Source organism: Corapipo altera, unplaced genomic scaffold (genome assembly GCF_003945725.1).
Source record: "Corapipo altera isolate COAL_440 unplaced genomic scaffold, ASM394572v1 22b, whole genome shotgun sequence".
Lineage (NCBI taxonomy): Eukaryota > Metazoa > Chordata > Aves > Passeriformes > Pipridae > Corapipo > Corapipo altera.
This window is the reverse complement of record NW_020884876.1, coordinates 9,225,432-9,250,224: the sequence shown is the minus strand read 5'-3', so window position 1 is coordinate 9,250,224 and position 24,793 is coordinate 9,225,432. Positions and strand designations below refer to the sequence as shown.

Here is a 24,793-nt window from a genome sequence, read left to right as displayed (position 1 = left end):
AATTTACAGAAATCCTAGTAGTTTTTTAGCATTTAGTAGAAAAAATAGGTACACAGAAGCACGATGTACCACACAAAACAGTATTGTAACAAACCTCCAGTATAGAGGATAACCACATGTATATCAGGATGCTGGTTTTGATAATTTTTTTCTGATCTGTTTCTGGTATAACAATACACAGTAGTGTCACAAATAGGAAGGAGCAACTGCTAGCACCAAGCCTAGTTTAATTTTCCATGATACAACCCGAAGGAAACAAAATGCTTAAATGCTAAAGCATTTTCACCAATTCAGTAAGCACCTCTTAAGAAGAATAGATAGAGACATTGAACTAGAAGCTCTAAGAGCAAAATTATATTTTCATCCTCTCTTTTTTTGGTACTTTGTTTATCTCGGAGTTGTTTGGTGGAGTTTTTTCTCCACAGATTTATTTGTTCTGGAAAAAAAAATCATTGAATAGTCTATTTTCAGGCCTTGAGTGCATGTATGAAATTTGAACATACTTTAGTATGACAAATTGGAAATATATGTAAATTTTCACTGAAGTATATATGTATACTGATGTCTTTTAGTCTTCTGACAGGTTATAGGAAATTTGAGAATTATTATCTAACTGGAGACAAAGTTCATGAAATTACTATGGGGATGTTGTATTGCTTAAGAGAATCTGATTTCATAAGAAGTAATTTTCCTTTGAGCACAGCACAATTAAGCAGCAGTTTTGTCACATTTTCCAGAACCACTGGAAAAGTTCAAGCAACTATAAACTACAGAGAGAAGCAATAAAACAGTAATAAAATTGTTAGCATTATCTATAATTAAACAGATTAACAGCCCACATTTTTATATTTGTTTTGTTTGTTCTATTTTGTTTGGGCTTTTTTTTGCCAAAGCATTTACCATTTATTTAGGAAATTACAGCTAACAGTAATACAACAAGATAGTGCTAAGATAATTTAAAGACCCATTTTAATGAGTTTTTGAGGGGGTTTTGCTCCATATGTAAATTTTTTAAAGAGTGTCGTAATTTATTTTTGGGGTTTTTTTCTTAAAATGTGTCACTGAAAATGGTTTCTTTCTGTCTTTAAATCATTTACATATGCTTCATAAACAGGTGCTCCAGACAGGCCTGTAATTTTTCCAAATTGTTGTTCAGTCAAATGCATTACTTGAGCAGAGATGGGCTATTACATTTCTCTCAATTAAATTATTAAAATCCTATTTTTATGAACCTTTTAAAATTAGAAGACTTGGTTTTCAGCAGTGATGCCTAGCTTAGGATTCTTCTTTGGTGTTTTGCTTCTCTCTCCACACTAAGAAAAACACTTTTTACTTCTGCAGGGTGATCAAGATGCTAGATATTTCATATCAGAATTAGCAAGTAGTTCACATTTTGTTAGGGGTGTTTAAAGTGTAAAAACACTTGCACAGATCTAGCCTTCAATAGTCATTTTCCTAAACTGTTCTGAGTCAACCCATGAACTTTTCTTACACATCAAAGCTTGTTTCCAACTGGGCATTAAAATCAGCTTAAGCCATAACTGATCCTGCTTGATGTGGGGCACCATTTGCACCATTTCTAGTACCTTATTGAGCTTCTTTCCCATTTCTTTATCAGTAATTTAGGAATGTATGTGATATGAAATACAAACATTTGAATTCCCTCACCCCCAAATTTTACAGGCTTCAAAAGATAAAGTGTGACTATACAAGTATCTTTTTGCCTATTATTGCTATGTCTGTTGCAATTAAAAATATTTTTTTATCATGTAGTCCACAGCATTTTAGAAATTTTACGAATTTATTCTAGTACTTCAGAATGCTTTCTGCATTTTGACTATTTTTTCCTTGCCTTTCATGACTTAGTTAACTGAGCTCAGCTGCTCTTTCCTCTTGATTATTACTTTAATCCAGTGCAGCTGCAGACATAGCTTCAGAACACTGATGGATGCCAACACTTTCTCTCCATTTACGCAAACCGTACTGCCTAACCTTTAGTGTAAAGCACTGTACAGAGCTCATGAACACGAGGGAATTATGTCATCAGGTATCACTGTGACAGGTAACTTTAAAGCTGTAGTGTAGACACAGAAAGTAGAGCCTTACTACTGTACAGTGATTGGAAGGGTCTTCCTTGTCTTTTGAAGGAAGCTGACTTTCAGTAAGCTGTGTTCATAGTCCTGCTTGAGATGCTAACTGCTGGGTAGTATAGTGCTGTTGTATAATGGCTTAATCAATGAGCCAGAAGAAAAAACAAACCTTTAGTCCCATACAGAAGTTGCTATGAGGATAAAAACAATTTATGAAGGAGTTCATGTAAATACTAAATGTATTTAGAAATTAAAGTGATTCACAATTTTCACAGATGGATAATCACCTTAATTATGATATCATGATACAAGGCCATAGAGGCTGCTATATCCAATCTTATCAGAATATTTTCTTCTCAACCCATAACTTTAATTGCATGTGTTTATCCTCATCTGCTCACTGATGCTTTTTTTAATCCATTTAATGGCAATCAGTAAATACTTTTTAAAAATTAATGGCAATCTCAGAGCAGGTCAGCTGGCTTTTGGCTGACCCTCAGATGACTGACAAATGGCAGCATATCTTATGTTTCTAGATCTAGCAGGAGGAAAAAGCAAACATTTAATTTCTGTCATGACTTGTCGGGTCCAGATTTTTTCATGCATTCTATTCACAGAAAGTTTCAATTACACAAGCTTTAAAGAATTTATTTCAAATTTATTTATGATCTAATGTAATCTGCCAGTGCTTTTTATGATATACCCTTTTGGTGGTGTAAGTTTGTGTATGACTTAAAAATATATTTGTATCACTGTTCCATCACCTTCTCTATACTTCTTTTGATTTTCTTTTGGTAGGATTTTTTTTTAACTGACTCTTATAATGACCAACTTATCTTTTATGCATTTACCTGTATCTACAGATATCATTCCTGTCTCCGAGGACTAATAATTGCTATGTGATTATGTAGCCTGTCTCTGTATGAATGTATTTTCCTCACCTTATGAACCATGCTGCTATTGTTAGTTTTAATAATGCAGCCCATACACCAGAAAGCTTAAGCACATGCTAAAACCACATTTGAATGGCAGGGGCAATGATCAGAGCAGAGAGAAAACCTAGTGAAGATACCATCTTATTTTTATTATCCAAACAGAATATGACTACTTACTAATTTGCTCTTTATCTTCTCATAATTATCCATGAACATTACAGTAAGTGGGTTCTGAACAGGAGTTTTATTTACTACAGAGCAAAGACTGTGTGGGCCATTTCTGTGATGTTGTTTTATACAGAGGTTCCAGTGGAAGCAAAGATACAAATGATAAAATTAAAATGGTCAGTCAGATGATGAAATGTGCAAATAAGATAAAAATTAACAACTGAAAAAGTGTTTTTAATGATCACCAGAAATAAGGAATTATGATTTGGATGGTATGATGAAACAGGTTTTAGTAATGCAGTTTTCATTGAACAAAGTTACTCAGTGAAAGCGACTTTGCAACTAGAAAAGAACTGAGAATTTAGAACAGACAGATAAGAAACATATGTAAAATAAGGCAAGAGGGGAAAATAAGGAAGGAGAAAAGAAGAGAAAAATAACAATTTCTTTCATTTAGGGGAAGGCAAATACGCAAAGTGTGTAAATTGAAGTACTACTCCTATGAAATGTGAACATGTTAACAGTGCAAAAGAAAGAAATGACACTCTGCTTTAGTTTCCACCTGCTTTGGTTCAGAAGGGAAAAACACAGGGGTTTTTTAGACTATAGGATAATTTAGGTGGAAAGGGACATTGGGAGTCCCTACTGCAACCTCCAGCTCAAAGCAGGATCAGTTATGATTTCAGAGGGTTGTTTTTTTAATTAATTCATGTAAAAATTATTTCTAAAGTAGTTTATAATAATCTGACATCAGAAGATGAGACCTAGTACTACTACTATCACAATCTAGAGAACCTATTCCAGTGTGTATTTGGTGTTCCTCTGGATGCATTTACATTAACTAGCAAACATTACACTGATCTTTTAATTATTAAATTTTCTTGTATAAATGATGCAGGATCTCACAAGCAGCTTTTTTAAGCCAAACTTCATGGTTTTGTATCAAAGTGTGCAAGGTTCCTGAGCTCCAAAAGCAGGCAAGGCATCAGAATGACTCTCTTATCTCTCCTGCTCATCAGCTGTAAAGGAACTAGGAAATGGCATGTCATATCGTGTTCTCTGCCTTCCTTCTATATCTACTTAATGTGTAAATTACTTAAAAGGTATTAGATTGAATACCACGCAAGAGATGGAGAGAGAGAGAGAGCTGGGAATACGGGCAAGTTCAAGGAACAAATGAGACGTGCTGGTCAAAGCAAGACAGAGTCAGATGGCAAAGTTCAAGGAAACGATGAGATGATATCAGTCGGTGTAATAGGAATTGGCCTCAGATGGTTGCAAACTAACTATTGCCAAGGTTTTCTCTGTATAACACAGAATGTGAAAAATAAATACTTTAAACAGGAATTTTAAGGACAAAATGACATCTTCATAGTACGTTAACCCTCCTACTGAATTCTAAACCTTTTTTACAATAAATAACTTACATTTAAGGAGTAATTAGATAACTTTAAAATGCTGTAACATTAACAGTCTTTGGTTATAGCACATTTATTAGAGTAATCATCCAGCAGAATTACAAAAAGGTTTGCTTTTTGGCCTTAGCTCAGATTCAAAATACCCTATAAACCTTTACACTTCTATGTATCTCAGCTTCCCATATTTAAAACAGAATGATAGTTCTTCACTGACTGAGAGACACTTGTAAGGTACGTTACTGCTTGTCATATGGTTTTGATGACAGTCAACATAATTAACAGATTCAAAAATCATGTGAAAATTTAAAATTATGCAGCTTTTTGTTGAAGAGGACACTTGGCAAAATGAAGACTGCCCATGTTATGTGGCACTGGTATCCTATTACTAACATACATATTTAAGTATAAAAATTATAGAATTTAAACAGTATCTAAATGATTGATCAACACTTCTAAAAAGAAAATGAATTTTTCTTTTTACTAATGACTGAAATTCTCTTAAACCAACAAATGAGTCACTTCAAATGTCATGGCATAAAAATTCAAACAATAAATTCAAATATAAATGAAATTTTCGGTTGAAAGTCCACATGCTTTTCTGTTGCTGATGAAGAGAAACTGCTTTTGTTGTGCATAGCAGTCAATAACAGTGAAGTTTTTTGCTTTATTTGCTCTTTGGCAGAGAAACTAATTTTCTTTTGGATGTTTCGCTTCTGGATTTTGCACTTTAGTTTTGATTTTTTTATTTTCTTAATAGGAGTACAAGGAGTCTTTATTTTATGGTCTGCATATAATAAAGCCATACACTAAATTACCACCACTGACTATATAAAATGTATTGTCTTCATGTGTTAATTAACAGTGCCATTTGGGATGGAAGACAACTAAAATAAGATAACAGCACAAAATCCAAAGAATTCTAAAAGATTAATTTTTCTTGATGCTCAAAGGTGGCTATAGAAACTTTTTCTGCCATTGAGGCATATTTGAGATGTGAGAAACATTAACAATGAGGAGGGCTTTAGGTCAGGATCACTGTGCATCATAGATGGCATTATCTGCTGATTTAGCTGAGCTGAGAACTGCTGAAAAATAATCCTTTTTGTGCCCTTGTCAGTGGCTTTGGCCTAGAGTAATAGAAAATCAGCTTTACCTGAGTCAGATAATCATTACAAAATGAATTTTGTTCTTGACTCACAGAAATAATTGGGAGAAAAATATATTTGATAGATGTGATGAATATTATTTTAAGTTAAAGCTTACTGAGATGTACAAAATACTAAGTGCTGCTGGTAATTGAGCAGCTCTATGCAACTGTAAATTAGCTGCTTGAATTGAAGATAGATGATTACTAAAAGCACTTTTTCCCCCTAGAAAACTTGCAGTTCTTCTTTTCCTTAGCATTCACAAGGGGCATCCAGTTAATCATACTGAGGTCTCTCCCTTAGTGCTGCAGTAGCTGATTACCCAGCAGGAGGTGCAGTTCCAGCAGTGTAAGTCAGAATGGTGTTGGTTGTTCCCTAGGGAGGGACATCCTGTAAAAACACCAAGGTTGAGAACTGTCATATTCACAGCAGTAGGTGCATTTTCCTCAGAAATTAATGGAGCAAGCTGGGCAAAAATGTTTTTAAACTACATCTTCCCTAGAGTAAGATGCAAATTCAAAGCTCTTTTGAAGCATTGGAATGAAAGTTGAAGATAAGACTTTTTAGTTTTTGACATTGATGATATAGGCAACACTAGCACTACGAATATTAAGTTGAAATGGAAGATAAGTGGGGCAAATGTTATTCAAGGAGCTCCCAAATGCAGTTGTTTCAGAGCTAGATTAACTAAGGTGCTTGTAATTATGGTTGTTATTATTGCAGAGTACCTGTCACATATTTCCTATTTTCAGTTTTTTATTAATTGATTGACAATGCTAGATTTTCTCCTGAAACAAGAGGATTGAATGTAATCTTGCCCATTAGACTCCCATCCAACAAAAGAGGGTTTGAAAAAGGAGTGAAGCTCCGAGTTGCGGTTTTTTTTTTCGGCAGCAGTCTGAGTGCCACTTGGCAGCAAGCAGTAACTCGTCTGCTTTCTCGGTTGCAAGCAATGCAGCACAAAGTGATTGGGATCTGTTTACAGAAATATTTTGCAGAAACATTAAGCATCTTGTTAGCTCTGTCCTCTTGAGCAAAGGCATAAGAAGGGTCTGTTTATAATACACAGTTACTATAGATTTCTTATCAATAGAACAAGAGAAATCCTGAAGGATTTCCTCTACTAGATTATGTAAGGACTGTACAGCCTGGTCACAAATTCTGTCTCCCATGTGTTTTCAGCCAAGGTCTTTGCTTCAGCTCAGTGCTGCTTTTTTGTGCTTCTCATGTGATTCCTGTGGAAGTTCTTAGACTGTGTCTATTAACACTGGGTTATAAAAACATGAATGACCAGACTTGAAATCCATCTAGCCTGGCATACCAGAGACCTAGATAAGAGTTGAAAAAAAAAGGGGGGTAAATAGAAGAAAAAAGAAAAGGGAGAAATAATTTTCTCCATTAATTTCTTTTTTAGTCTGCAGTAGTATCTAGCTCAAGGACTTGCTGATACAGAAGTGATATCTCTGTGTAAGAATATTTCATTAAGCTTACCCAGTCTTTATTTCTTCTTTAACCAGCAGGCTCTGCTAACCCTAACTGACAATCCACTCCCTAAAACAGAATTAAAAATACCACTGTAAATGTGCAGAGACACAAAGCTTGCAAGACTTTATTCGGGTTTTATTTATGAGGATTTTTATTGCATTGTCCCGTAATTATGATCAAGTAAATACTATTACAAAGTAAAAATTATTACCTTCAAAATCGTTCTAGTATACTCTATAAGTCATTAACTTTCATAAAATATTATCCCCAATTTCACTTTGTCACCCTATCTGTAGAAATGTTTCCATCTACCTTTTTATTTAATACATCTACATATCTGATAAACCATAAATTAAGCCCTCAATATTAATTATATTTTTAAAATAGCTTTTCTTTACTATTTATTCTTTGTATGCCTAAAATATTTTCAATATCCATAAGTAACACATAACCTGTTACTTTTAGAAAATAGGGACAGCATATGAGATGACAAATGTGAAAGATGATGTCAATTAGGAATTCTGTGTCACCAAACAGTATATAAATACTAGTGTAATATATTCAAAAGTCAAGAGACAAGGCCTTCATTGTTCTTTAAAAGGACTCAGTTGTTCATGAACATATGGGAAGCTACCTTATTAATAAAATTTTTCTTCCCTAGTCATCTTAATTCTACCAGATTGTAAATTATGCAGCCAGAGTAACTCAGTGTTTCCAGGCATTCTGAGAGATTTTTTTCTGAAAAGAACTTAGCCTAAGAGGTTTCTATCTTCTCTCTGGACATTTTTTTAGGAAAATTGATTGCATACTTCCAGCAATGTACTTAAGGAAAAATATACTTTAAAACCTAGTGTGAATTAACAAAAAGGATCTTAGTAGGCATGAGATCTCAAGTATATCATCAGTCAACTCACACAGGAAGATAGGTTCAAGTCAAAACTGAAAATTCCCTGGAGTCTGATCTGATGTATTTTGCAGTGAAGACCTGAGCCAAATTTTGCAGTCTGAGATAATTTCTTTTAACACCTTCCAGTTAATTTTAATGTCAGTTGTATTAAAGTGTGCACACACATAAAATATGCACATTTACCTGATTCGTAAGGTAAAGGAGTATACATTCCCTGACAACAATGCACTTTAATATATTGCAGTGTTTAAATTTAGATATTTGAGGCTCCCACTAGACAACAAGTTATTAAAACATCTGCCTTTCCATAAGCCATTCTGTTCACTGCCATTCCACATGTCCTTTTCTACTTCACCAGGCAAAATTGCCCAATCTAAATTTCAGCTCAAGTGTTTGATGGCTTTCACGCTGAGCTCAAACTGTTAGTGCTTCCCTGAGAGAATAGAATTGAAACGTGATTTAATCTAAAATAACAAAATAGAATAAAGGTTTTACATATAAATAAGTAATGCCCTGTATATTTTTATGCACATTTTCTTTGCTGGATTTTACATGCAGTGAAGTTAAATGTTAAAATGCATACATAACCCAAAGCTGACAGAAAAGAACATCAAGTGCAAGTTGCCAGTGTGCTGTATTAATACCTATCCTAAAACATATTTTAATTCAAATCCATAATAACTGTTACTACAAAATATGTTGAAAAACTAGTATTTCTGTTGCTGCCTTTGTCCCAAACTGCTGCGTGCTTGTTTACTTTTTTTTTAGGCAGGGTAATTTCAACTGGCATTCCAAAACCATTCCAAGCATTCTGTTTAGTATTTTCAAGTAACAATAGTTGGTGGTTTATATGCTCACTGTTCAGGAAAGATTCATATTTAGAGTTAGATTTTTTTTCACAGAATATGAACAATTCACTTTAGAACCATAAGACAGAATTATGAACTACCTGTTACCAGTAGATATTTCAATATTTAGTGATGGGATACTAAAAACATTTGGGTTTCTGCAGTAAAAATTATGGAATGAATTCTCACTACTAAAATCATGTGCTTGATAAGTGAAACAGAGCAGGGTCAAACTGTTGTCACTTACCTAGCCATTTTTTTCCCACATCTAGATGAATGGTAATTAATCACAGCTGCTCAGATAATAAATATTTTAGTTTTGGTACTGCCCTTGTAGCAATGCAGCTTTACAACACAGTGGGGAGCAGCACAACCATCAGGTTGAGAGGAATGACTATTCCTCTGTATTCAGAATTTGTGTCCAGTTCCACCTCCCAGCTGCAAGAGAAACTAATAAGCTGAATCTGATGTACAAAGGAATGCTGAGGAAAGTGAGTTTCCTCAGCTTGCAGAAGAGAAGGCTAAGAGAAAGATCTAATTCCTGTTTTCAGCTGTATCATGGTGGAGAACATGGATCTGGATCTCAGATGGAGAGTAAAAGCACAAGATATAATGGTCAGCTGCAAAGGCAGCTCCAACTGATATATTTTTTTCGCCAGGCGAGAGAGGCTAAGCTGTGGAAGAGGGCCCTCTGATGTTCAAAACTGGTTTTGACAAAGCCCTGGAAAACATGTTTTACCTTTGGAGTAAGGGATCAGGCTAGATGACTTCCAAAGATCCCTTCCAATCTAAATTTTTCTGAGATTCTAGTCTGTGATTCATCATACAAATAAATTGCCAAGAAAAGTCTTTCAAACTTTTTTATTTTGAAAGTTTCACTCCTGAATTCATACCATTAAGAATGTCTTCAGTTACTGATTTCCTTTTTTAACTCTACACTTCTGTTCTACAGTCTACACACTATAAGCAATTTATCTTCACTGTATTTAGGCTGTACAGTTCTAATTGTATCATTTGATACCCAGGTATCATAGATGTTATACAGTAATGAAAAGGCAAACTCCAAACATTCCATTTTCCAGGTATTAAATATGGGCATAATTTTAGGAGAATGAGTGTTTGTCCATGTTTGTTTGGCAAAGCATTTTCACAAGAGGCTGAGACTTGTTAACAAGCTGATCGTGAACTGTCATTAAACTTTAAAATGTACAAGAATAAAATTCAAATCTTAGTTGCTGCCTGAAAGAAGTCTCCCAGAAGACTTTTCAAAATATTTTCTTTTCCATTAACACTATCAGTTGTCAAACTACAAGCCTATAGCATGACCATTTCATTATGTATTAGCTAATCAGACTGTTGAACCATACTTTTTTTTTGGAAAAAAATTATACAGAACATGGACACAAATAAGTTATCTCAAACAAAACCAGCCGTGCCCCAGAAATTTATGTAACTTCATAATTTCACTTAAATTCCAGAACTGGAAATGTGAAGTCGTTGCACTTTGGAGAGTAAGATCCAAATCATCCAAATCACATATTTATTCTGTGAATTTAAAGAGATAGACATTTTTTTCCTCAGTCATTAATATTTCCTGCTTACCTTTGCTCAAGAGTAGAGACCCAGGAGGAGAGATGGTTCTCCTAGCATCAAGGAGTAAGCATGGGAGCCAGAACAGCAGAATCACAACAGGAAATATCTTGTCCTATGCACTATGAATGTGGAAAGCTGATAGGAAAAGGGTCCCTTATGAGATATGAAGGACAATTATAAAACTACTCCTCATTCATTCTACTGTATTGCCTACTTTAGCAAAATGCTATATGTGCTGTAGGTGGTATAAACATCCCATATTTTCTTTTCTGGCAAGTGTCACAAGTCATTTTTTCTTATCTACTTTGTGGGTTTTTTGCAGCTTGGCCCATGCATTCCACTTGTGCAAAATTCCAAACTTAAGTGAAATATCATTTCCTTTGCAGTCAGTAATTTAACATCCCAGTGGGCTGGAAGATGAGCACTTCACAAATTGGTTTGATTTTCCTAATGTGAAATGTCTACATAGGGCACAGGTAGTAAATTACTACCTTTGGCTACCATGCTCAGCTGATGAAGCTGAGCTGAAGTATTATTACCTTTCTTGATGACATGAAGTCATTAAAACATTCTGTGGTTTGAGATACAATTTTAACACTCACAGGAAATACGAGTTTTAGAAAGTGTGGTGCTGTCAGCTTGTAAAAGATCAGACACGTGGCATGTGCCTGCAAACTACATTGGCACTGTTTAACTTTGTGAGGCATGGACAGATTGAAGATCCCATAGAATGTGCTCCAGAAAAAGAAACAAAATCATAACTGTAGGAAAGAATAAGGTGGCATAATTGTATTCGTGGTAGAAATAAGAATAATGGATGTTACTCTTGAAAGAAAATTATTATTACTTCCTCATTACTTTCTAGTCTTGAGTTTATGTTCCACATCTCTCAAGCACAAAATCATAAAAATTATCCTTAGTTTCCTTAATCTATGCCCTTTCTGAGCTTTCATGACAATATTAATTTATGTTTTTATTTTTCAGTCAACTTCTATTATTATGCTATCTAACCGTATTAATGAAGTATAAAGTGTAAAAAAATTAGGCATTGTTTTAATTATCTTTTTTATGACATCTTAAGGCTACTAATATATTTTTAGTGCATATATTGAAAGAATGTAAGCAGGTGAGTAGAAAGCTCTTAAAGCTCTGTATGTGTGACCCTGAATACAGGTATTTTTGATTTTTCATTTTCTGTGTAACCTAGCATATTGCCTGTTTCCCCAAATTTATTAATATCCTGCGGATACAGTGCTTGTTTGAAGGTGAATGAAAGTCCACAAACTCCCAATTATTTTCAATTTGGCACTTGTTTGATTAGAGTGCTATTGTCTGTAATTTTTACACTTTTTCTGAGTCTTCAAAGTGCATGATTCATGCCTTGAAAATGGGTTGTTTTGTGTTTCCCAGCACTGCTTTTTTTTTTATCCCTGCCAGTTATAACCTGATAACCTGATTTCATACTGTGCTTTAGCACAACAATACAGTCATCAAACTAAAGCAACGCAGTAAGTGGGCACATTAGCCATCACTTTACTTGATCACTTGGGAGAGATTAAATTTATTCATTTTCAGAACAGATAATGAAATATTTAAAACATTTTAGAGTAAACGGTGGCAACATTTTGAAGCTCTGGCATGCTCTTTGCCAAAGCAGTGTACTGTAGACTTCACATGTAAGTCTCTTGTGCAGATGTTTGGGAAATTTCTGCAGGTTTTTTTTTCATAGACTCATTTGCATTTAGTTTATCTAAAGTGAAATCCATTCAATTTTATTGAACTGTAATTCTGGTAATTTACAATATTTACATGCCGCGGTTAGATTGAAATCAGTCCTTAATTCAAATTCAATCTAAATTTACAGCATAGTAATTAGGGCTTTGTAACTGACACTAGGGGCCTATTGATTTAATGAAAAACTTAACCTTACAGTAAGTGTTTAATTAGTTGCTGCAGTAGATTCTGCGCTGTCCTAAATTGTGGACTTTGGAGAATTAGGTACTAATTTAAATTACATTGCTATATAAAGATCAGAACTATTTTTTAAAGAGCATGTAACCCTACAGATGAATTAATTTTTTAGTCTTTGAAAAGGATAACAGCAAAAGGCAGTAATCAAAGCAATTGCCTACCCTTTCAGAATACAGGTAAAGTCATGTTAGGTATCCTGGAAATTATGACCTACCTTGGTAAAATATTCATTTGAAGAGTTAAAAAAAAAATAGTGTGATTTTCTTCATGTAAATTTTCCCCAGGAGGTAAAATTTGGAATAATAAGTATGACTATATATTAAAGATGTCCTCTTGAAGAATAAACAAAGGAAAAAAAAAATCTGTTTTTTCGAAAACAGTTTTCAAAAAACTGTGAAACCCAATATGTTTGTATTCACTATGGGACAGATATGTGACAAAAAATGAGTGTTAGCATCCATTTTATACACAGAAAATGATATTTTTATTTACAAAATACTCAAATGTAGTATGCTGTTATTGTATTTCTCCACTTCATAAAATAACTCAATCTAGATCAATCTCATAAGTTTTCAGATTAAGAAACAAAGAATTTCTAGTAACAGGAAGTGGTTTTTTCTTCCTATTTCTCTCCATTTTTGTTATCATGGCTTAGTACAGCATGGACACTGAGTCAAAAGTTGGAAGTAGATGTTATTTTCCAGATCCACCATTAACGTTTTGGTTTGATGTATAGCCATTGTAACAAGTTGCAATCCATCAGCATGTCAGTACACACTTACCTCAAAGCCCTTCCTAGTAAGTTTGCCTCTCTTTTACTGCCAAGTAAACCAGGCTGGAGCAGCAGTGACATTGCAGCTTTTTTACCATGCTGCCTATGTGTATGTTCCTAGCCCCTGGTAATCATAGAGTATTTTGTAGTAGATCCTCCTAATATGTAAATTTTTAGTGAACCATAAATTTTATATCCCTAGAGAATCATCTAGAAGATCATCGTGGATTTCAGTAATTATGATTCTACTTCATATTTGCCTGATTAACATGAATTCATCACCCGTTTGCAGCCTACACTTGACGTTGTTGGAAATGAGGAAGAGATCATTCAGCCAAACACTATGATACTATATTGTGTATACACAGAGACCAAACTAAGGTTAAACAATGGGCCGTAAGTTTCAAGTTCCTTGGCTTTTTTAGGCCCTTAAAGCCTTTTCTGAAGGGACTGGATGATTTCTGCCCTTGAGAAACTGATTCAATAATCCTGCTTGCTCTGTCATTTCCCTTATTGGTTCCTATAACAAGAGGACAGATATATCTGCTGGTATTGCATGCTCTGCCCAAGAACTGTGTATTCAGGGGACAAAGGAGGTGTAGGTAAAGAGAGATAGTTTAAGGTAAAGGTAACTGAAGATCAGGAGCTAGCCTGAACTCTGTCTGTTCCCAATTTTCTTGCCTGCAGTGAAACACCATTAGGATCTACATCAGTCAGTGGCAATGCTATGGAAGCTATCACATCAGGTATGAAAAAAACCAAAGTGTTATAGTTTGCAAAATTTTCTGCTTCCTGGTGCAAAGAATGAAAATAAAGAAGCAGGAAGAAAATGACGCCTTTTTCTAACACTTGGTATTAAGACAATGATTAAATAATCAATGAATATTTCCAAAGGAATTGTCTGAAATATACTTTATAATATTTAATTGAAGCAAGATAAATATAGCAATAACTTAATACTCACAGCTCAGCCATGAAACATTCTACAGGTATGATACTGAGGCACAGAGAGACAATGTGTTTTTTTGAGTTTCACAGGCAGTCTGTATCAATCTGAAACATATAACTTCTCTGAGTTCATAGAATGTAACACAATAGAAACTGAGACTGCTGATCAGAGATGCAAAATCCCTATTTTTGTTTTGTTACAGCAACTACATTTCTCCATGATTAGACCTTTTAATAGTTCCGTTTGGACAACATTTCTGCTGAGCTGTCATTGTGCTGAGCAAAGGCTGGTATGAAATTCAATTTCAATATATTTCCAAAAAACATACTTCTTATAGAATTCAACTGAAATTATGTGTTTTATTAAAACTTTTAGTTATTTTTTTTTTATTTCAAATATACTGTGTTTTTTTCAAAAGGTAAAAGAATTTTCTTTTTGGTGTCCGACCTGAATGGATTTTAACCTCTCTATTATACCGTTTGTGGATTTTCTGGTCATTCTATATTCATAAGTCTGGTCATAGTAATATTCCCATGTGAGATTTTTACACAAAAGTCATGGAACTGAGAAATCTGCTGAAATATTGTTGATATATTTTATCTGTTCTAGTACAGAGAAAAAGGGAAAAAAATTCATTTTGTCATTGCCTTTTTTGGTTTGCTGATACAGAAAGACATAAATAAAATACAGATACAGGAAAGAAAATATTGATCTGCATCAATATTTATTGTAAAAATAAATAATTCTTAATCTTACTTTATTCTTTTTATCAGCAAGTAGCCATTAAAACACATGCAAACTATTGTCTTTCATTGAGTAAAGCAAGAATAGAAAGTAGATGTTTTGGTCCTGATTCTGATCCTTGTAGGCTAAGATACACTGCTTCTCTTGATCTTTATCATTTTATGAATAAGTCTGCACAATGTCACACCAAACACTTTCTATATTCAGAAATGATAAATGGCTTCTGCCTGAATTACCATCGCAGCACAGTGACACACATCACCATCAAAACCAGTGCTCAGAGCTAGAAGTCAATGTGCAGTTTAGGGGGCAGGTCAAAATCTCAACTACAACAAGCAGATTAGTTTCAAATCTTGCTATTTCAAGAAAAGGTCATATTTATTTTTCAAAGAAAGGAAAATAAATGTAGCATCCGAATAATTTTAACCTGTCTCAAGTAGAGTATATGTGAAAGAAGTAAAGGCAGGGAAGGGAAAGGAGGTACTGTGTAGTCAGGTACATGAAACTGCAAAATAATGATGAAACAGAAAAGGAAAAGCTCAAATAACGGAATGAAACTTGAAGAATTATGTACATGGACAGTAACATCAGAAAAGTCACAAGTTCCATTTTTAAACATACTATATGCCACCAATGTTTTCCCAATAGTAGTCATCTGTGATATATCTTCCTAGAAAGGGAGACTTATTCAGATGTTCAAAGAGTGCTAGAACTACCTTCCACCTACAGTCCTTTTGCCAGTGGTTACGGGTTTTGATGAGTCAGCTTGGTTTATCAGCAAAAGCAGCTTCATTAGTCAGTATGGTAAGCACGATTTCAGCATAGAAACTTACGACATTTGTTACTCTGTCATTTTTAGTATGTTAAAACATACTGAAAGCATATTGGGGTAATGCCTAGCAGTTTGCAGCAGTAGACTCAGCACATTCAACCTTTTTTGGTTTCCCTGAACTGCCAAATTAGAAGCAAACATTACCAACATCTCCATAGGTTGATATGATGAATATTTCCAAGAATAATAAGTTAGTAGAAGGATTTCTGTGTCCTAATGACACTTAACTTATGGAATATGCCTTTTTAGGAAACACTGGAAATTGAAGATAACTTTCATTAAACACAAGGTGATAAAAATTGTGATTGGTGCATAAATAGCAACACAGAGTAAAAATTAAATATATGCTTATCATGTTTTCAATATATTTCAAGTTATAAATTCAATCCATAATGAAATCTTGTTCTATATATAGCAGACAAAAAAAGGTGTTTGAACCAGCATAAGAAATGTTTGTGATTTCCCAAATTAGGAAAAGCCAGATTCATGCCATGATTCTCCATGACTTGTCACAATTCATGCCATGACAATATGCTCTGTGGTTTTGAAAGGTTAATCACAACCAAATACAGATTGAAAGGAAGGGAAAGAGACAATATGTGACATTTAAGGGTTGCATTATCCTGCTTTCTCTCAGACTTTAGTGCTTAGAACTGCTCATTTATACTCTACCAACCAAACTGTACTGAAACAGAAGTAGTTTTTAACAGGAATAAAAAATTGCTTGGAAAATAGGAATCTAACCTATTTTTCTAAAAAAAAATAGCCCGGTTTCTTTTGGGATACTTTCAAAAATGTAAGGCACAATTAAAAAAAAAAATGGAAAAGGAAGGCACTGAATTCACTGTGTTCACTGTGGTTTTTCCTCTGTGGTCTGATCATAAGGCTGCTCACCCACATTTTGGAAAACTGATTCAATTTCCTTGAATCCTTTCTTCCGGCTCAGAAGAGATCTGGATAGATACCTGCTCATTCCAGATGAATACTCTGATTCCAGCGTTTGCTGGTATCAGTTGCACTTGTCCTTCTCCTGTTGCTTTTGTTCCTGCTGCTGAGTGAATGTAGAGTGACCACAGAGCAGTGCACTAGCTACTGCATGTATCCAGCTTTTCTATACAAAATTAAAATTAAGTAAATCATTTAATTACACAAACAAAACCAAAGAACCTTATCTCAAACCAATCATAAAGTTTCAAGATAGGTGCAAGCAGCTGCTGGAGCTATACTGAAGTCTGGTAAGTGGTCTAGTAACCACAGCAGTGTTGGATCAAGGGTTGGACATGATGATCTCGGAGACCTTCTCCAACCCAGTTGATTCTATGATTCTAGGATAAGTAAGACTGTGATTTATGCCATTCTTATATTATAGGTGTAACAACAGGATTTCCTTGGTATTACCCAGCTTATTTAAAAACCCTAGATCCTGTGGAAACAGAACACCATGAAAAGAATAAGGAAAAATGGGCCCTTTTAGACACTGCTGAGTTACAATTCAAAGCTATTAGTCATCAGGAACCTGAGATGTCATTGCTGTTTACTTCAGCTTGGATTTCAAGTAAATTTTAATAAATTTCAATTCAATTTTATTTGAAACTCTTCATGACATGTAACTTTGGAAATTTAAAATTGGCATTTACTTTTTTTCCCTCAAAAAGACAATTTGCATGTTCTACCATTTCATAGTTTTCTAATGGGGTATCCTTCAGTAACCTTCATTTTCTATCTTTTAAAAAATAAACTGGCTGATTGCACAAGGTTTGGTGAATTTTGTTTACTGTAGTTTAAAATCTTACTACTGTCTATAAAGTGCCCTTGATGTCATAATGTTGTTGGCGTTCTCAAGAACAGTGTTCTGGTATTGAAGAAAAGATATTTTCCTTTATAGATGGAATGTTTGTTGTCATGAAATATCATTACAATAACAAACATTATAATAAAACGAGCATGCCCTTCTGCCTGCTGCCATTACGTACATATCAGTATGATAGGAGAAAGAAAGCAAACGTGATGTGATAGATTAAGAGAACATGGATACATAGTTCCTGGCTTGTGATAGTTTTCATCTGCAATTAGGTAGTTCTCTTTCTTTTCTAATACAAGAATTTTCCATTTGTATTTGCATGTGTCAAGACAAAGACAAGGAGAGTGTAACAGGTTCTATATCTGAAAACATAATAGATGATTTCCCAACCTTACAATAAGCTAAATAGTGTAATGGTTTCCACAAGATTGTGGGATTTTATTTAAATGGTAAATAGATAAATGAGATCAAATGATAAGACTACTTTACTCTCTGTTTTAAATTTGTGCCACTTGTGCCCAAGGCAGAATAAGCAAGCTTAAAAGTTCAATTCATGTAATAGCAAAAAAAAGGTAGAAAAATTGTAAAGCAGCTCACTGTACCATTTATGCTAATAATCAGCTGCTTTTGAATATGTTTTGCATTTTCCATAAATTCCTACCAGATATATACATATATATGCATGTATATTTATATATACCCATACATTTCCAGTACCTTTGCTCTTATACTGGCATAATGGCTAAAAAGACATTGTAGTGTTTAAAATTTAATGAAGAATTTTAGTTCACACAGTGAAATCCTAAGAATTTATTTCGACAATAAAGCATTGCTGAAATCATTCCTCCCAAGACAGTACAAATATACATTCTAGATATGCTTCCAATCAACATGGTGTAAAAACAATTAGTAATTCATTATTAACCAGTCTTTATGTCAAACATCCAAGCTCCATGTAAAAAGGTTTTTTTCTTCTTCTTTCATCAGCTTTTCTTCTGTTGTTTAATGCCACCTTATTAACATAATACAGAGGAGTGGGTTAGAAATATTATTTAATAATTTTTACAAACTCTACAGATAGTTTACCTACTTTTCAGCTATATTTCTCTTCTTTCCCTAAAGTAAAGCTGATCAAACTTTTGAAAACAACACTCTCTTTTCAGTATTTATGGAAGATATTTCTATTACTTGAATTTCTGAAGTCTTTCATCTAAGAGTCAGAATAGTCATTAGTTCCCTGTTCAAGACTAATCCTCCTGTTTGCAAATTATTTAAACCAGCATGGGTTAATATTAAAAAACTCTTAATAAAGTGAAAAAAAATTAGTATCCAACTAAAATAACTTTTTGGGTTAATAACAGGTCTAATGTCTTAATGTGATCTTTTCTGAACTGATTACTTTATAAAAGGGCCATCTCTAACACCTACATCTGTAGAAAGGTAACTGTTATTTGCAGAGCTGAACAAGTAGGTTCCTAAATTACTGAAAATGTGCAAATCCTGAATTTAATTGATATGTATACCTCACACATTTGTTTCCATAAGGAAAGTTATTCAGACTTGAGGTCAGCTCCAGTCTGAAAACCAGATGAGAAGATATAGGTATGCTCTGCTTCTCTGAAGGCCAAGGAGGGTGTCCTGCCTGCCTGGCTGACCATCCACACTGTGCAGGGCTCCTGGCCTGCACCAGCAGAAGAGAATAGGTGTAGCTATATGCATTCTGCCCACATGCAACTTGCCTGGCCAGCCAGCCAGCCAGGGAAGATGTTCACATGTGTTAAAGTTGCTTTCTACACTCTCACCCACTGGCTTTCCTTTCTTTGTAAACATAATAGAAGTATCAGTGCACTTCTATTTTAGTCACGTGTATTGTTTGTCTGGGTTCCCATTTTCTGGCAAAGCAATCTATGCCTTTTTCTGGTATTTGGGAAAGGGAATTGCAAAGTGGAGAGGCATAGGGAGAAGGAGAAGAACAGGTTACTTCGAAGGAGGAAAGTAAAAAGGAAGATGTAGAAATCAGGATAATATTACAATAAAGGAGAGAGCAAGGGTGTTACAGCTGTAAGACAGAATCTGGATGACTCAGTGTAACTGAGAAAGCCTGAATATTATAGGCTAGAGTCAACTATTTTATGCAAATTGTCCCATTTGACAATATTGAAATTTTATCTTTATGGAAACTCATTTTTAAAGAGGGAAGAGACAACTGTAATCATTACTTTGAAAAATGTTCCCTCCCCATTTGTGTTCTAGTTGTTTGTACTGCCAAGATACCGCACAACATAAATCTGCGAAGAAAACTGAAACTGGTTATTTGGTCTCCAACAAAAAAAATCTTGACACCACTGTATGCTGTACTTAATTATAGAAAATCTGTGGGTTCTTTTTACTATTTATACTAGTTTCATACTCTGTCTCTGTTTCAAAATGTGTAAATATTGAAGTATTGCTGCAGACATATAGTGTGACTCCAAACAAGTCATTTTTATATCATAGGGCCTTGGTCCTTCACCTATTAAATGGGGATATTTCTACTTCCTTCATCTTGCCATTTGTTCTTCTTGTTTTCTGTATTCAGGTTTGGATTTTTAGCTCTTTGGGACAGGAACAGCAGCTAACTACAGAAAATTGCAAAACACATACAGTGTGTTGTTAATATAGCTGGATGTTAACACAGTGCAAATATATAATAATTCTTAGTCAGTTTGTGATTATATAAAGAGTTTCCACAGATCAAAATATTTATTCTTGTCTGCATTCAGTTAAGCAGAGACGAGAAGCAAATAGTGGACCTAATGTTGAAAATACTTTGGGTTTTTATTGCACCTGTGCTGATTTGAATCTCTGCATGCTATGCTGACTTTACACCTAAAATTATTATTTTATGGTTCATGTTAAGGTGCAGCAAAAATTTCATAAGCATAATCATACTTGAAAAGTGTTGTCTATGCATGGCAGGATTCTCCTAACAGCTGAGCCAGGAATATTTCTGCCATTGAAGAATCAAATATCTTCATTCACCTTTCTCCAAAGATATCAAAGCCAGTATCTTTTTCATGTAGAATACTTTGTGCATTCCAAGAGCTATGCAATTCTTAAAGCCTCAGAGGTTTCTGATAAACATTCAGATAACGATAAGCTTGCTAAATTCATTTTATAATCTCATTAATCTGTGACCATCTTTCCATTTCAGTTTGGAGAATGGCTGAGACTACCACTGTGCTGCATTGCTTAAATATTATGATCATGTTTTCATGTTTTCTTGATGTGAATAACTGTCATTACTTCTGAGGTTTTAAATTTCGTACAGATTTTAGGATTTTAGAAGTTCATATTTTGATCACTCAAGATTCTGAGTAGTAAGGATGTTTTTTCCTGTACATTCATTCAGTCATTTATTAAGAGTAGAGAGTTTTGTAGAAATCCTTTCAGTAAACATTGTTTACCCATCTTTTGCACAAAATGAATCAAATGTCCTATATAAATCACATTATAGAAGTATTATCCTGTCACTGAGGCAAAAACTTTATACAGACCATTAGCACACCAAATTACGCCTGCACCAACATTTATCATCTGTTTGCAATGTAGGCGACTCCAAACTATCTGCACACTGCAACATGGACATCACATCTACCCTGGCAGTGAGATTGCAAAGCCAGTTCCAGATAGAGTGGAAAGGACACTGCTACAATGAAATGTGGATTTATAGCAATTATGAGGACACAACTAAAAGGTCTACACATATCCTGTTTTTTGGAAATTTAGAAGCTAGCTGGGAAGCAGTGTGAAAACACTTGAAGGGTTAGGGATTTTAGTCCTTAATCCCTAATTGACACAATGTGGTTTATGCAGAGATGATGAGTCTTCCTGATTCCTCTGTATGCCAGATTGTTTCCTCAGCTTTTTCCTCTCTTTCCAAGAACTAATGAGACGATTTTCCTTATTCATACCTCATCCTAGAACAACCATGACTATTTAGAAAAGCAATCAACCATACAGAAGGTCCTGTCTGGCTCATTTACAGTGTTGGGCAACAACATTCTTGGTCTATAAAATTTTCACATGATTCAACTACTAAATTCTTAGCAAATCTCTAGTGAGCATAAGCAAATTGAAGTTCCTAGAGACCAGTAACATGTCCAAATTTGTGTTTTCAAAGGGTCAATAACAAAAGTTCACTGACTCATCCGTTAAGATTTCAGTTGCCTACTTCAGAAAATGAAAGGTGTATGACAAACCTAATTGTATGCATTGCTGCTTCATGATGATGTGAAACAAGGTTGTCTATTTTGTGGCTTTGGGGATCTTTAACAATGGGTAAGTGCTAGCTTACTAAAATGTTCTTTCCTCAAAAGTCATTAAGAAAATGATGACTGAAAGTTTTGAACTAAAAAAGGACCATAACTCAGTCATTGTTCAAAGAACGTACTGCCTAATAGAATAAAATATAGTTAGACCTCAAGGCATGTTCTTCACTTCCAGGATATTAATGACAATTGATGGAGATTCAGCAATCATTCTTTTCTATTTAGAGTATGTTCATCATTCTGAGTGTGTTAAAGGAAGTGAGGGAAGATAAATACTTATTAACTTTAATCAGTACTACATGGCCAGACACTCTTGACTTTTGCTTCTGATGAATTTATCTATCTCCACTCTTAAAATAGTTTCAATCATTGGGCCTTCTTTGGCAACCAAATCTCAGAAAAGTCTTGCATGTCAGCAGCAAGAATCTAGTAGACAATATTCTAACACTATTTCTGTGAAATAGTTTCCAGATTATTTCCTTTTTTTATGATATTTTGCAACCTTGAGTTACTGAGTACCATTAAAAATGGTTTACTATCTTGTATAACTTTAAATAATATTCTCCAGATTTTGCATAAAATACAAAATTAAAATTAGAAACTTATTATAGGAAATCCTAGTTGAAAAAGTAAGAAGTGCATTTAAAAGTATATTGCCCACCAAATAGTAGCATTGAGACAAATTAAATCAGTGGGACCTCTTTTCTGTTTAATTATTTTTCAACCCAAGTAGAGGTGCATGAAATGTTCTTTTTATGTCACAGTTTGGGGTACCTTAATTTAAATTATTGAGAATCAAGAAGGTCTAGAATTGGAGAAAACATGAATCACATCCTTTGAAAGCCCTCTAAGACAACCAAAAATCAGTGGCACCACAACTTTTTAGGTATTTTTCAGAAACTATGTACCTATTCTATATGCTTTGATTTGGTTTACCTCTACTTTGATGCAATAATAGTATTGACATATTAATGTTGATGTTATCTTCATGAGTAATTACATCTGTAATTCTGAATACACATTTTTATTCTTTTGTGTGTTACTTTTAAGAATGGCTTACAAATTTCTGATAAATGTGATGTCAGACACCGTAGTCCTATACTACTCTAATTTAATGAGAAGATTACAAAGATCCCTGAATATACTATCCACAGACCTTAGGAAGTTTTTAACTCAGGAAATGGTTTGACATCAGGGACTCCTTTAGCTCCCCCCAGGACTCCCTTAATTTTCTGGGAAACAAGAACATCTGAAGAATGTTACTAAATATCTAAGGAAATAATTTAGGAAATTTATGAATTATAACTAATACTATTTTATTGGTATGAAGGATTTTCCAGTTTGGAATATTTTATCTAGGACAAGCTACTAAGTTGGAATTGTTGTAGTACCCTTTTATTAAATCTTTTCAGATTAACTGCTTGCATGTGACATTAAGAGGAATTTCTCAGCACTCCACTTTTTTTGGAAGCAGTGATTACATATAAGGGAAGGAGACGATTTCCACTGGCACAAATACAGACATTTCCTATATGCACAGCTGTAGTCACTGAGTGCAGGGAGATAGATATAGCTGGTTCCTGCTATAAAACTGAACTGCATAAGATGATAAACGATGGCAACAGCCCTTTTTACACAAGCCAGAGATGTTCACAGGCAATTTGTGGAGAACAGTAGACTGAAAATATTCATAGAATATGTGGCATAAGAGATTAGCAAATTTCAATGGAGTTTAGAGTTTATTGCCATAGAACAAGTTACTGCAGAGCTTCAGTACCATATGATCCCTTGGTCATTTTTGTGTGCTATATTGACATCCAGTTATAGCAATTATTATAAGAGCATGTGATTTCATATGCCATGTATAAACTTTTCTGCGGAAAAGACCCTTGGCAAAAAGTAGGGTAGGCTAAAAATAAGAAGTTAGAGAGAGAGAGAAACTATTTCAATTCAGGACATCAATTAACACTGATTTGCACTGGAGTGCGTTTGAAAGTACATGCAATATTCACATGCCAAATGAATTCATTAAAGACCAGTGTGATTACAGTGAATGTCAAATGAATTAATAACAATGGGACCTTTAAGTGTTACCATTAATTTCACAGTGTGTTGCTGTTTTATACTTATGGGCTCTGAAGCTAAATGACACTCTACAGTTGCCCTAGTAGATTAATTGTGCATTAATAATCTATGGGTGGGCTAGCAATCTGGTGGGCACTTACATTTCATTGACACTTAGATACGAAAGATCATAATTTCCAGTTTTCAGTCAGGAAAGCCATTTTAGCTTTAAAATAGGCTCACACCATTTCTTTTATATTAGAGTTCTTAAAAAGCATTAAAGTTCTTGTATTCTGGTCCACATGAAAAAAAAAGCATGATTAAAGAATTAAATCTTTGTTGTTTTTTTTTTCTGTACATAGCTATCCATCTTTGAAATATGCCAGGGATTTCTGCCTGCTAGTAGACATCCTGGTCTGTTCAGGGCATTTCTTTTGCTGTCTAATAGTTAAGACTACTTGAGTTGACCTTTGTTTTGGATGCAGGGGTTTTTTGTTTTGGTTTTGTTTGTTTGCTTGGAGCTTTGGGGTGGGGTTTTGTGGTATTTAGATTGGTTAACTTTATGAGGTTATCACTGTTAAAAATGTATGCTTTATTTCAGAGCTTAGAAAGCGCATACCGTTTTATGTACCCAATATTTTTATATGCCCCATCTTAAAAAGAAATAGAGTTCAGCTTAAATGAGAGGTGAAAAAGAGAAACCTTTTTTTAAAGATTGATAACTAATAAGTTGTATATTTCTATTTCCAGTTATTGCATTT

The 24,793-nt window shown here is 34.3% G+C and overlaps 1 protein-coding gene across 1 annotated transcript in view; it reads left to right on the top strand.

Annotated features, from left to right (window-relative positions):
* The window catches only part of TENM3 (teneurin transmembrane protein 3), a 1,300,501-nt gene that overhangs the window by 569,579 nt on the left and 706,129 nt on the right, over window positions 1-24,793 (top strand). Inside the window, exon 8 of the mRNA XM_027636350.1 lies at window positions 14,484-14,570. The gene's annotated coding sequence lies outside the window, so the exon portion shown is untranslated. The remainder of the gene's footprint in view (window positions 1-14,483; window positions 14,571-24,793) is intronic.